Below are 13,160 nucleotides of genomic sequence, written 5' to 3'. Positions count from 1 at the left end.
CCACCAAGAGTCTCTTTCTCCACATCCTCGCCAGCATCTGTTGTCATCTGTGTTTTGGATCTTGGCCCTTCTGGTTGGTGTGAGGTGGAATCTCAGGGTTGTTTTGATTTGCATTTCCCTGATGGCTAAGGATGTCGAGCACTTTCTTAGATGCTTCTCAGTCATTCGATATTCATCAATTGAGAACTATTTGTTTAGCTCTGTGCCCCATTTTTTAATAGTGTTGTTTGATTCTCTGGTGTCTAACTTCTTGAGTTTTTTGTATACCTTGGATATTAGGCCTCTATCAGATGTGGGTTGGGAAAGATCTTTTCCCAATCTGTTGGCTGCCGTTTTGTTTTCTTGACAGTGTCCTTAGCCGTACAGAAACTTTGCAATCTCAATAAGTCCGATTTGTCCATATTGACCTTAGAACACGAGCCATTGGTGTTCTGTTCAGGAAATTGATCATTTTGATGTGTTCTTGGATTCAGTTTGCAAGGATTTTGTTGAGTTTTTGCATCAATGTTCATAAGTGAGATTGATCTGAAGTTCTCTTTCCTTGTAGGGTCTTTGTGTGGTTTAGGAATGAGGGTTATTATGGCCTGGAAAAATGAGTTTAGTAGTGTTCCATGTGACTCTATTTTGTGAAATAGTTTGGAAAGTATTGGTATTAGGTCATCAGTAAATGTCTGATAGAATTCTGCACTGAACCTGTCTGGACCTGGGCTTTTTTTGGTTGGGAGGCTTTTGATGACCGCTTCTATTTCTTTAGTTGTTATGGGATTATTTCGATGGTTTACCTGGTCCTGGTTTAACTTCGGGTATCTATCTAGGCATTCATCCATTTCCTCCAGATTTTCCAGCTTTATTGAGGATAGGCTTTTGTAGTAGGATCTGATGTTTTCTTCAATTTCCTTAGTTTCTGATGTTATGTCTTCACATTCATTTCTGATTTTGTTAATTTGAATACTCTCTCTTTGCCCTCTAGTTAGTCTGGCTAAGGGTTTATCAATCTTGTTAATTTTCTCAAAGAACCAGCTGTTGGTTTTGTTTTTTTCTTTGAATGGTTCTTTTTGTTTCTATTTGGTCACTTTCTGCTCTGAGTTTGATTATTTCTTGCCCTCTACTTTTCTTGGGTGTATCTGCTTCCTTTTGTTCTAGAGCTTTCAACTGTGCTGTCAAGTTGCTAGTGTATGCTCTCTCTAGTTTCTTTTTGGAAGCACTCAGAGCTATGAGTTTTCCTCTCAGTGCTGCATTCATTATATCCCATAGGTTTGGGTATTTTGTGTTTTCATTTTCATTAAATTCTAGAAAATCCTTATTTTCTTTCATTATTTCTTGTTTGACTATGATATTGTTTAATATAGCATCGTTTAGTTTCCATGTGTATATGAACTTTTTGTTGTCTTTGTTGTTATTAAAGACCAGCCTTAGACCATGGTGATCTGATAGGATGCATGGGAGTATTTCAATCTTCTTATATCTGTTGAGGCTTTTTGTGTGACCGATTATATGGTCAGTTTTGGAGAAGGTGCCGAGAGGTGCTAAGAAGAAGGTGTATTCTTTTGTTTTAGGATGAAATGTTCTATAGATGTCTTTTAATTCCAGTTGGTTCATAACCTCTGCTGATTTCACTGCGTCCTTGTTCAGTTTCTGTTTCCATAATCTGTCCATTGATGAGAGTGGGGTGTTGAAGTCTCCCTCTATTATTGTGTGGGGTGCAATGTATCTTTTGAGCTTTAGTAGGGTTTCTTTTATGAATGTGGGTGCTCTTGTGTTTCGAGCATATACATTAAGGATTGAGAGTTCCTCTTGACAAACTTTCCCTGTAATGAGTAAAAAGTGTCCTTCCTTATCTTTTTTGATAACTTTTGGTTGAAAATCTACTTTATTCGATATTAGAATGGCCACTCCAGCTTGCTTCTTGGCGCCATTTGCTTGGAAGGTTTTTGTCCCAACCTTTTACTTTGAGATAGTATCTGTCTTTGTTTCTGAGATGAATTTCCTGTATACAGCAAAATGCTGGATTCTGTTTATGTATCCAGTCTGATAGCCTATATCTTTTTATTGGGGGAATTGAGTCCATTTATGGTAACAGATATTAAGGAATAGTGATTGTTTCCTGCTATTTTTGCTTTTAGAGGTAGAATTGTGCCTGTGTATCTTTCTTCTTTTGGTTTTCTTGCTTAGGCATTTTTTTGTTTTTACTAGGCTGTAGTCTTCCTCTGTGTAGTGGGTTTTCCACCCCTAATTCGTTGTAGTGCTGGGTTTTTCGTCAGTTATTGTGTAAAGTAGTTTTGTCCTGGAATATCTTGGTCTCTCCAAATATGGTGATTGATAGTTTTGCTGGGTATAGCAGCTTGGGCTGAACTTGTGTTCTCTTAGGGTCTGCATGATGTCTGTCCAGGATCTTCAAGCTTTTATAGTCTCTGTTGAAATGTCAGGCGTGATTCTGTTTGGTCTGCCTTTATATGTTACATGACCTTTTCCACTTACTGCTTTTAGTATACTTTCTGTGCTCTGTGCACTTGGCGTTCTGATTATTATATGTGGTGAAGAATTTCATTTCTGGTCCACTCTATTTGGAGTTCTGTAGGCTTCTTTAATGCTCATGGTCATCTTCTTAAGGGTAGGGAAGTTTTCTTCTATGATTTTGTTGAAGATATTTACTGTGCCTCTTAGTTGATATTCTTTGCCTTCTATTCCTATTATCCTTAGGTTTGGTCTTCTCGTTGTGTCCTGGATCTCCTGGATATTTTGGTTTAGGAGCTTTTTGGCTTTTGCATCTTCTTTGACCGTTTTGTCTATGATTTCCATATTGTCTTCGGCCCCCGAGATTCTCTCTTCCATCTCTTGTAGTCTGTTGGAGATGTTTGTGTCTGTGATTCCTGATTTCTTTTTTAGGTTTTATTCCTCCAGGGTTGTCTCTTTTAGTGTTTTGTTTATTGTTTCCATTTCCATTTTATATTCCTTCTTCAGTTTCTTTATCTCTTTTGTTCTGTTTTCCTCTAGTTCTTTGATTTCTTTGAGTGTTTTTCTTGTTTCCTCCTTAAAAGCTTCTATTTCTTTATGCTTTTCCTCCCGTTCTTGATTAAGGATCTCTATCATCATCTTGAGGTGTGATTTCAGGTCTGAGTCTTTTTTTTTCTGGAGTGTTTGGCATTACGCTGTTTGCTGTGATGGGAGAGCTGGGTTTTGGTGTTGCCAGGTTGTCTTGGTTTCCATTGGGTAAGTTCTTTCGCTTTCCTCTTGCCATCTTGTTGTCTGTGATTATATGTGGTCTTGTTGTCAGTGATTGGTTCCCCTCTCTCACGTGTACCTGGTCTATGTCCCTGGATCTCAGCTGTTCCTGGAGTCAGATGGCCTGAGTGTTTAGTCTGCACGCACTGGCCCTCCTGATGGAAACTGAGTCCCTTTGGAAGAGTTCCTGCTTGGGTGGGGGTGGGGGGATGCTTTCTGCATGCTCAGCCCAGACCTTTCTGTGCCCAGGGTACTCACAGCACAGTCTCACCAGGCCTGCATCCCTGTCTTATGACAGTTTTAAGAAATAGATATTACAGTGACTTCTTGTCTTGATTTTGCTTTTTTTAAAAAATGTTTTATTGTTTCTTTGGGAATTTTATATCATGACCCAATTCCACAAATTTTCTGTTTCCTCTCACTCTCCCTTCACCCTTTTGAACTCCCATACTAAAAAAAAAAAAAAAAAAGAAAGAAAAGTCATATCATTGTGGAAGCTGTCATGTGTCACAGTGTACACCCTGTTGTCTACAGTTCTTTGTTGCAGTGTTCATTGCAGTGACTCATTGATCTGGTTCTTGAGGCCTTTGGCTTCTGCAGCACTATCTGGAACTGCACTGGGACTACTCTCGGATATCATGTTGCTCTGTGTTGTTGAGATCCTGTAGGATATAGTCTAGCAGTTCCTTGATGGGGTAGGTGTTGGGGTGGGCCAACTCAAAGCTCCGAATCTGTGCATGAGAGGTATATGATCTGGCCATCCCACTAGCTCTCTTTCACCTACACGGCTGGGGTGATCTCTCTAGCCCTGCTTTGGCTAGCTCATTCAATGCGTAATCCAGCAAGTAGCAGGGTCGGCTTTCCTGATCTCATGCCTTCAACTAGGGCCAGCTCTACTTTGCTACCCAGATTAGGTATAGGGCCCTCTCCCAAGTGTTGCAGCTGGTGAGGGACAGGGACAGTTCTCTTGCTCTAGTGACCTGTGGCCAGCTCACCTGCAACCCTACTACCCAACTGTGCTCTCTAAGTGAAGGGCAGTGGCAGCTTTCTTGCTGTTATGACCCCAGGGCCACAAGTGGTAAGGGTGAGGGGCAGGAGAGGGAGGGTCTCTCTCTCTCTCTCTCTCTCTCTCTCTCTCTCTCTCTCTCTCTCTCTCTCTCTCTCTCTCTCTCTCTCTCCTCTCCTCTCCTCTCCTCTCCCAGACTCCCAGCCTCTTGGCTGGCCTCACTTTCCTGAATACTGCAGCTGGCTAAGGGTTGGGTCAGCTCTTCCACTCTTATGCCCACAGGGCCAGCTCTCTCAGCATGCCCAGGCAAGCGGTGGGGACAGTTCTTCACATCCCTCACACATCAGCATGGTCTCAGGTGATAGTACAGACCAGGAATATATACCTGGCCTTTGGTTCTAACAGATCTCTGCTGCTACGGGGCCACAGACCCAGACATGGACCTCGGTGGCAGCACAAGCCAGGACCTCACCATCGCCTTAGGTGGTCTCACCAGCTCTCCCTCTCATCAGGCTGTTCCTGACTACCCTTGAGTCTCCAGTTCTGCCTCTCTACATTGTCCACAAATCATTCTTCTCTTTTCTATTTCTATACCACTTACTTGTTCCTCTTAGTGGCACCAGGGGTTGTCGCAGGAGTGGTTTCATGTATGCTATGCCCTGCCCATGCAGTGTGTCACTGGGCAGGTGTCATCTCGGGCATGGTCTGCCTTCTAGGTTCTGCATGGAGCTGGACTGTTGTCGTAGGCTAATAGGCTAGCTCACTTACTGGATGGCACGGGGCTAGTGGTTGTCTTGGGCTCGCTCCCTCCCAGCCCACAAAGCCATGGGCTGGGATCTTGTTTTTGATTTTTACTTTTTGAGATAGAGTGTGAGTAGTACAGGCTAGCCTTGAACCTAAAATTCTCTTGTGTCTGTCCCTCTTACAAACCTGCCTGTCTTTACTGTGTTTTCTGTCTTACAAACCTGTGCTACTGTGCCTGTTCCCACTGTGTTTTCTGTCTTACATACGTGTACTGCTGTGCCTATTCCTACTATGTTTTTGGTCTTATTATACTTAATAAGTTAAATTTCATCTTTTTCAGATTTAGTTGGAATTTTATTTTCATTCTTTAATGCCAAGGCAGTTCTCCTAATTCTTAAGTAATGCCACAGCCATGCTTCCTCCAGGCTAATTTGTTACTGGGTGAATAGTAGAAGAACCAGTATGTGGTAGAAGTGCAACTTAGTAATACTTCCCTGTTCTGATGACACTGTGTATAATGTGTCCATTTACAAGAAGGCTTCTCAAAACCAGCACTATTGCTTTCAAAGTGGGCTTGCTGCCTTTTACTCTGTTGTTCATGTGAGTTTCTCCTTCAAGGTTTGTTTTGCCTAGACATCTTCTCTGCAAAGTGCTTAAATTCCCTAGACCACTTCAAATGCCAGTCTGGTGATTGCCACTGACATTTTAGTAGTTACTTGATACTGTGGTTCTCACATTAGTAATTCAGTTCTATTGATTTAAACTCATTGTGATATGATACTTAGCTATTACATGATTTAGAACATAGATTCAATATTCAAAACTGGGTGCTTCATGTTAATTATATTTTAATAAAGCTGCTGTTTGAAAATACAGTTACCCTCTTTTAATAAAAGTGATATTTGTTAGATCTAAAATGCAATTTGTAAATGAATTAACCTTTCAGCACTTAGGAGAGTTCAAAGCCATCTTGGCCTACTTATGGCATCCCAATCCAAGCTTGGTTATAAATATATATATACATACATACATACATACATACATACATACATACATACATACATATGTATATATAAAACTACTGGGCATATACCTCAAAAATGTTCCAAAATATAACAAGGACGCATGTTCCACCATGTTCATAGCAGCCTAATTTATAATAGCCAGAAGCTGGACAGATCCCAGATGTCCTTCAACAGAGGAATGGATACAGAATTTGTGGTACATTTACACAATGGAGTACTACTCAGCTATTTTTTTTTAAATGACTTTATTTTACAAAACAAAGATAAATGTACAGATTTTAAACATTTTTACTTAAAATTATATATTTTTGTCAGTACTGTTTTTTCAGATATTAAAATAATTTTTACATAAAACTATGTGAATATATTTTTTAGTCAGTACTTGATTTTTTTCAAAGGCTTGACAATATGCATTGAAAACCTAATAGTTACAATGAGCGTAAAGTACATGCAAAACAAAACGCAACATGGAAATAGTCAAAGTCTTCTTGTTTTGTAAATATTTTTGTTTTGTTTTGTTTTTTTTATTTATTGGACTTCATACAGTCTGTGAGTTGTTTCTGGGGAATTCAAGCCTCTGGGGTTAGCATCCCAATATCAGTGACTGCATATCATATCTGTTCTTTTGTGACTGGGTTATCTCCCTCAGGATGATATTCTCTAGATGCAGCCATTTTCTTAAGAATTTGGTTAAGTCATTGTTTCTGGTGGCTCAGTAGTATTCCATTGTGTAAATGTACCACAATTTTTGTATCCATTCATCTTCTGAAGGACATCTGGGTTCTTTCCAGCTTCTGGCTATTATAAATAGAGCTGCTTTGAACATTGTGGTGCATATATCTTTGTTGTGTATTAAAGTGTCTCTGGGGTATATGCCCAGAAGTGGAATAGCTGGGTCTTCAGGTAGTACTATATCCAATTTTCTGAGGTATCGCCAGACTGATTTCCAAGGTGGTTGTATTAGCTTGCAACCCCACCAACAGTGGAGAAGTGTTCCTCTTTCTCCGCAGCCTCGCCAGCATCTGCTGTCATCTGAATTTTGGATCTTGGCCAATCTGACTGGTGTGAGGTGGAATCTCAGGGTTGTTTTGATTTGCATTTCCCTGATGGCTAAGGATGTTGAGCACTTCCTCAGATGTTTCTCGGCCATTTGGTGTTCCTCAACTGAGAACATTTTGTTTAGCTCTGTACCCCATTTTTTAATAGGGTTATTTGATTCTCTGGTGTCTAGCTTTTTGAGTTCTGATGTGGTGTTGGTAAAGATCTTTTCCCATTCTCTTGGTTGCCGTTTTGTTTTCTTGACAATGTCCTTAGTCTTACAGAAATTTTGCAATCTCATTAAGTCCCATTTGTTAATCTTTGACCTTAGAGCTTGAGCCATTGGTGTTTTGTTCAGGAAATTTTCTCCTGTGCCTATGTGTTCTAAGGTTTTCCCTACTTTCTCATCTAATAGTTTCAGTGTGTCTGGTTTAATGTGGAGATCTTTGATCCACTTATACTTGAGCTTTGTACAAGGAGATAAGAAAGGGTCTATTTTCATTCTTTTGCATGCTGAGTGCCAGTTGGACCAGCACCATTTGTTGAATAGGCTGTCCTTTTTCCATTGAATGTTTACAGCTCCTTTGTCAAAAATCAGGTGACCATATACATGAGGGCTCATTTCTGGATCTTCTATTCTATTCCATTGATCTACATGCCTATTTCTGTACCAGTACCATGCAGTTTTCAACACAATTGCCTTGTAATATAGCTTGAGGTCAGGGATAGTGATTCCCGCAGATGTTTTTTTTGTTGTTGAGGATGGATTTCGATATTCTAGGTCTTTTGTTATTCCATATGAAATTACACATTGATCTTTCCAATTCCTTGAAGAACTGGGTTGGAATTTTGATGGGGATTGCATTGAATCTGTAGATTGCTTTTGGTAGGATGGCCATTTTTAAGATGTTGATCTTTCCAATCCATGAGCATGGGAGATCTTTCCATTTTCTGAGAGCCTCCTCAATTTCTTTCTTTAGAGGTTTGAAGTTCTTGTCATACAAGTCCTTCACTTGCTTAGTTAGAGTCACACCAAGGTATTTCATAGTTTTTGTGACGATTGTGAAGGGTACCTTATCCCTAATTTCTTTCTCCACATGTTTGTCCTTTGAGTATAGGAAGGCTACTGATTTGTTCGAGTTAATTTTGTATCCAGCCACTTTGATGAACTTGTTTATCAGCTGTAGGAGTACTCTTGTGGAATTTTTGGGGTTACTCAAGTACACTATCATGTCATCGGCAAAGAGTGAGGCTTTTATCTCTTACTTTTCGATTTGTATTCCCTTGATCTCCTTTTGCTGTCTAATTGCTCCAGCCAGGACTTCCAGTACTATGTTGAATAGGTAGGGGGAGAGTGGGCAGCCTTGTCGAGTCCCTGATTTTAGTGGGATTGCTTCAAGTTTCCCACCATTAAGTTTGATGTTGGCTGTTGGTTTGCTGTATATTGCTTTTATTATGTTTAAGTATGGACCTTGGATTCCTGTTCTTTCCAGGACTTTTAACATGAAGGGGTGTTGGATTTTGTCGAATGCTTTCTCAGCGTCTAGTGAGATGACCATGTGATTTTGGTCTTTGAGTTTGTTTATATGGTGGATTACGTTGATGGATTTCCTTATGTTAAACCATCCCTGCATCCCAGGAATGAAGCCTACTTGGTCATGATGAATGATCGTTTTGATGTGTTCTTGGATTCGGTTTGCAAGGATTTTGTTGAGTATTTTTGCATCAATGTTCATAAGTGAGATTGGTCTGAAGTTCACTTTCCTTGTAGGGTCTTAGTGTGGTTTCGGTACGAGGGTTATTGTAGCCTCAAAAAATGAGTTAGGTAGTATTCCATCTGATTCTATCTTTTGGAATAGTTTGTAGAGTATTGGTGTTATATCCCCAATAAATGTCTGATAAAATTCTGCACTGAACCCATCTGGACCTGGGCTTTTTTTGGTTGGGAGGCTTTTGATGACTTCTTCTATTTCTTTAGGTGTTATAGGGTTATTTAGATGGTTTACCTGGTCCTGGTTTAACTTTGGGATCTTGTATCTGTCTAGGAATTCATCCATTTTCTCCAGATTTTCCAATTTCGTGGAGTATAAGTTTTTGTAGTAGGATCTGATGATTTCTTTAATTTCTTCAGTTTCAGTTGTTATGTCCCCACTTTCCTTTCTGATTTTTTTTAATTTGTATACTCTCTCTTTGCCCTCTAGTTAGTCTGGCTAGGGGTTTATCAATCTTGTTGATTTTTCTCAAAGAACCAACTCTTGGTTTTGTTGATTTTTTTCAATGGTTCTTTTTGATTCTATTTGGTCTATTTCTGCCCTAATTTTGATTATTTCTTGCCGTCTACTCTTCTTGGGTATATCTGCTTCATTTTGTTCTAGGGCTTTTAGATGTGCTGTCAGGTTGCTGATGTAAGCTCTCTCCAGTTTCTTTTTGGAAGCACTTAGGGCTATGAGTTTTCCTCTCAGTACTGCTTTCATTGCATCCCATAGGTTTGGGTATGTTGTGTTTTCGGTTTCGTTGAATTCTAGAAAATCCTTAATTCCTTTTTTTATTTCTTCTTTGACCCTGCTATCGTTTAACAGAGCGTTGTTTAGTTTCCATGTGTATGTGGGCTTTTTGTTGTCTTTGTTGTTGTTAAAGACCAGCCTTAGACCATGGTGATCTGAGAGGATGCATGGGAGTATTTCAATCTTGCTCTGTGTCCAATTATGTGGTCAATTTTCGAGAAGGTGCCATGGGGTGCTGAGAAGAAGGTGTAGTCTTTTACTTTAGGATAATATGTTCTGTATATATCTATTAATTCTAGTTGGTTCAAATCTCTGCTAGTTTTGCAGTGTCCTTGTTCAGTTTCTGTTTCCATGATCTGTCCATTGGTGAGAGTGGGGTATTAAAGTCTCCCACTATTATTGGGAGGGGTGAAATGTATTTTTTGAGCTTTAGTATGGTTTCTTTTATGAATGTGGGTGCTTTTTTATTTGGAGCATATATGTTAAGTATTGAGAGTTTCTCCTGACAGATTTCCCCGGTAATGAGTAAAAAGTGTCCTTCCTTATCTTTTTTGATAACTTTTGGTTGGAAATTTACTTTATTCGATATTAGAATAGCCACTCCAGCTTGCTTCTTGGAGCTGTTTGCTTGAAAGTTTTTTTTCCCACCCTTTTACTCTGAGATAGTGTCTGTCTTTGTCTCTGAGATGAGTTTCCTGTATGCAGCAAAAGGCTGGATTTTGTTTATGTATCCAGTCTGATAGCCCATGTCTCTTTATTGGAGAGTTGAGTCCATTTATGTTAATAGATATCAAGGAATAGTTGTTTCTATTTCCTGCCATTATTGCTTTTGTGGGTTGAGTTGTGTCTGTGTCTTTTTCTTCTTTTAGTTTTCTTGTTTAGGAGTTTTCTTGTTTTTACTAGGCTGTATTTTCCCTCATTGTATTGGGTTTTCCACCTATAATTCGTTGTAGTGCTGGGTTTCTGGTCAGATATTGTGTGAATTTTGATTTGTCTTAAAATATCTTCATCTCTCCATCGATGGTGATTGACAGTTTTGCTGGGTATAGCAGCTTGTGCTGGAACTTGTGCTCTCTTAGGGTGTGCATGATGTCTGTCCAGGCTCTTCTAGCTTTCATAGTCTCTGTTGAGAAATCGGGTGTGATTCTGATTGGCCTGTCTTTATATGTTACCTGACCTTTTTCCCTTACTGCTTTTAGTATTCTTTCTTTGCTTTGGGCACCTGATGTTTTTTCTATTATGTGTCGGTAGGTATTTTTTTTCTGGTCCAACCTATTTGGAGTTCTGAAGGCTTCTTTTATGCTCGTGGCCATCTCATTCTTGAGGGTAGGGAAGTTTTCTTCTACGATTTTGTTGAAGATATTTACTGTGCCTCTTAGTTGATACTCTTCTCCCTCTTCTATTCCTATTATCCTTAGGTTCGGTCTTCTCATTGTGTCCTGAATTTCCTGGACATTTTGGGTTAGGAGCTTTTTGTTTTTTGCATCTTCTCTGGCTGTTTTGTCTATGTTTACAATGTTGTCTTCTGTCCCCGTGATTCTCTCTTCCATCTCTTGTAATCTATTGGAAATGCTTGCTTCTGTGACTCCTGATTTCTTTTTTAGGTGTTCTACCTCTAGGGTTATCTCTTTTTGTGTTTTCTTTATTGTGTCAATTTCCATTTTAAATTCTCTCTTCTATTCCTTCATCTTTTTGATTCTGTTTTCCTCTAATTCTTTGAGTTCTTTGAGTGTTTTTCTTGTTTCTTCTTTAAAAGCTTCTGAATCTTTTTGCTTTTCCTCCCTTTCTTGTTTCAGTATCTCTATCAGCATCTTGAGGTATGATTTCAGGTTTGTGTCTTCCTTTTCTGGAGTGTTTGAAATTCCGATGTTTGCTGTTATGGGAGAGCTGGGTTCTGGTGTTGCCAGGTTGTCTTGGTTTCCTTGGGATATACTCTTTCGCTTTCCTCTGCCATTTTGTTGTCAGTGATATGTTCTTGCCTTCTTCTTATATCCGGTCTGTGTCGCTGAATCTCCACTGGTTCAGGTGTCAGATGGGCAGAGCCCTGTTCTATGCCTCAGAGCCGCCGGGTGGGAACAGAAGTTCCAAAGTTCTGTTCCTGGTCACTGGATCAGACAGGGCAGGGCAGGGCAAGGCAGGGGGTGCACTTTCCGTGTGCACTCCGCAGAGATCTCTCTGCTCCCTGGCAGCCCAGGTCTCCCACCCACCAGTTTCTCAGCCTCTACAAGCCGCCGTTCCAGGTGGCAGATGGGCCAGGCTCCGCTCTGTGTCCTGAAGTCGCCTCCGGGTGGAAACAGAAGTTCCTAAGTTCTGTTCCAGGTCACAGTTGTTCAGCCTTTACGAGCTGCCGTTCCCACTACTCAGCTATTAAAACCAATGACTTCGTGAAATTCTTAGGCAAATGGATGGAACTAGAAAATATCATCCTGAGTGAGGTAACCTAGTCACAAAAGAACACACAAAAGAACTCACTGATTAGTGTATATACAATTTACAGACCACATGAAGATCAAAATGAAGGAAGACCAACGTGTGGATGTTCCAGACCTTAGAAGGGGGAATAAAATAAGCATGAGAGGTAGGGGGAGGGACTTGGGAAGAAGAGAGGAGGGTAAGGGAGAAAGGGGGTGGGATCAATGTGGGAAGAGAGAAGAATGATATGCAGAGGGTCTGGAAGTTGAAAGGAGCTGTGTAGCAATGGGGGATGGGGAACTGGGGGTAGCCACCAGCAAATTCCATTTGCCAGGAAAGCAAGAGGCTCCCAGGACCCAACTGGGATGAGATTAGCTGAAATGCCCAAAGGGGAAGGAGAACCTATAGAATAGGCGTGGCCCCTGGTTGGGGGCCACCCACTCATCTCCAATTTTTTAACCCAGAATTGCTTCTGTCTAAAGGAAATACAGAGAGAAAGTGTGGAGCAGAGACTGAATGAAAGGCTGTCCAGAGTTGGTTCCGTATTGAAATCTTGTTCCATAAAACAAAAACTGGGGGCTGGGAAAGCCTGTATCAGTAAAGTGTTGGCTGCACAAGTGACTTGATCTCAATCTCTAGCAGCCATATTTTGTTTTAAATCAATTAGATTACATCAGTAAATTCTTACCCCTCAAAATGTCCACACAGCAAACTCAGAGCCAAGTGATAGTGATATGAACTGCCCACCTAGATAAGACAAATAGTCCTATAATTATCCAATCCCTGATAAGATATTCGTAGCTACCTGTGGCTATTTAAAGTCATGCAGAACTGGGTTGTCCTTCTCTTCCTTCATCTTCTTTCCTTCTCCATATTCTCTGTCTAAAATTCTTAGCCTGCCTCTCTTTTTTACTGCCCTATCACAGGCTGTGTCTTATCTTGTGCCCGCCCTCACCTGTTGGACACACTGACATGGGAGAGGAGGGAAAATCCCCAGTGCTTACAAACCAGTTAGTTAATCAAGTCATCCTGATGGGGAAGAGAACCTCAAAGCAATACAGTTGAAAGTCATGTAGGACAGTACCCGACTATGACTTCTAGCCTGTACATACATGTACATGCATGTATATGTGCATCCTCACACACACACTAGCCAATAAATTAAAAATTAGAATACTTAAACTGTGAGAGTAACATGTGTTGACTTTC

General features: G+C 40.4%; 1 protein-coding gene across 1 annotated transcript in view; it reads left to right on the top strand.

The window, feature by feature from the left end:
• Positions 1-13,160, top strand: part of SPIDR (scaffold protein involved in DNA repair) — a gene marked incomplete at its 5' end in the record, with an annotated part of 232,876 nt that overhangs the window by 19,762 nt on the left and 199,954 nt on the right. The window lies entirely within an intron of this gene.

The sequence above is a fragment of the Micromys minutus genome (assembly GCF_963924665.1).
Source record: "Micromys minutus genome assembly, chromosome: 7".
Taxonomy (NCBI): Eukaryota; Metazoa; Chordata; class Mammalia; order Rodentia; family Muridae; genus Micromys; species Micromys minutus.
The sequence above is the reverse complement of the archived record's forward strand: the minus strand, read 5'-3'. Positions and strand labels throughout refer to the sequence as shown.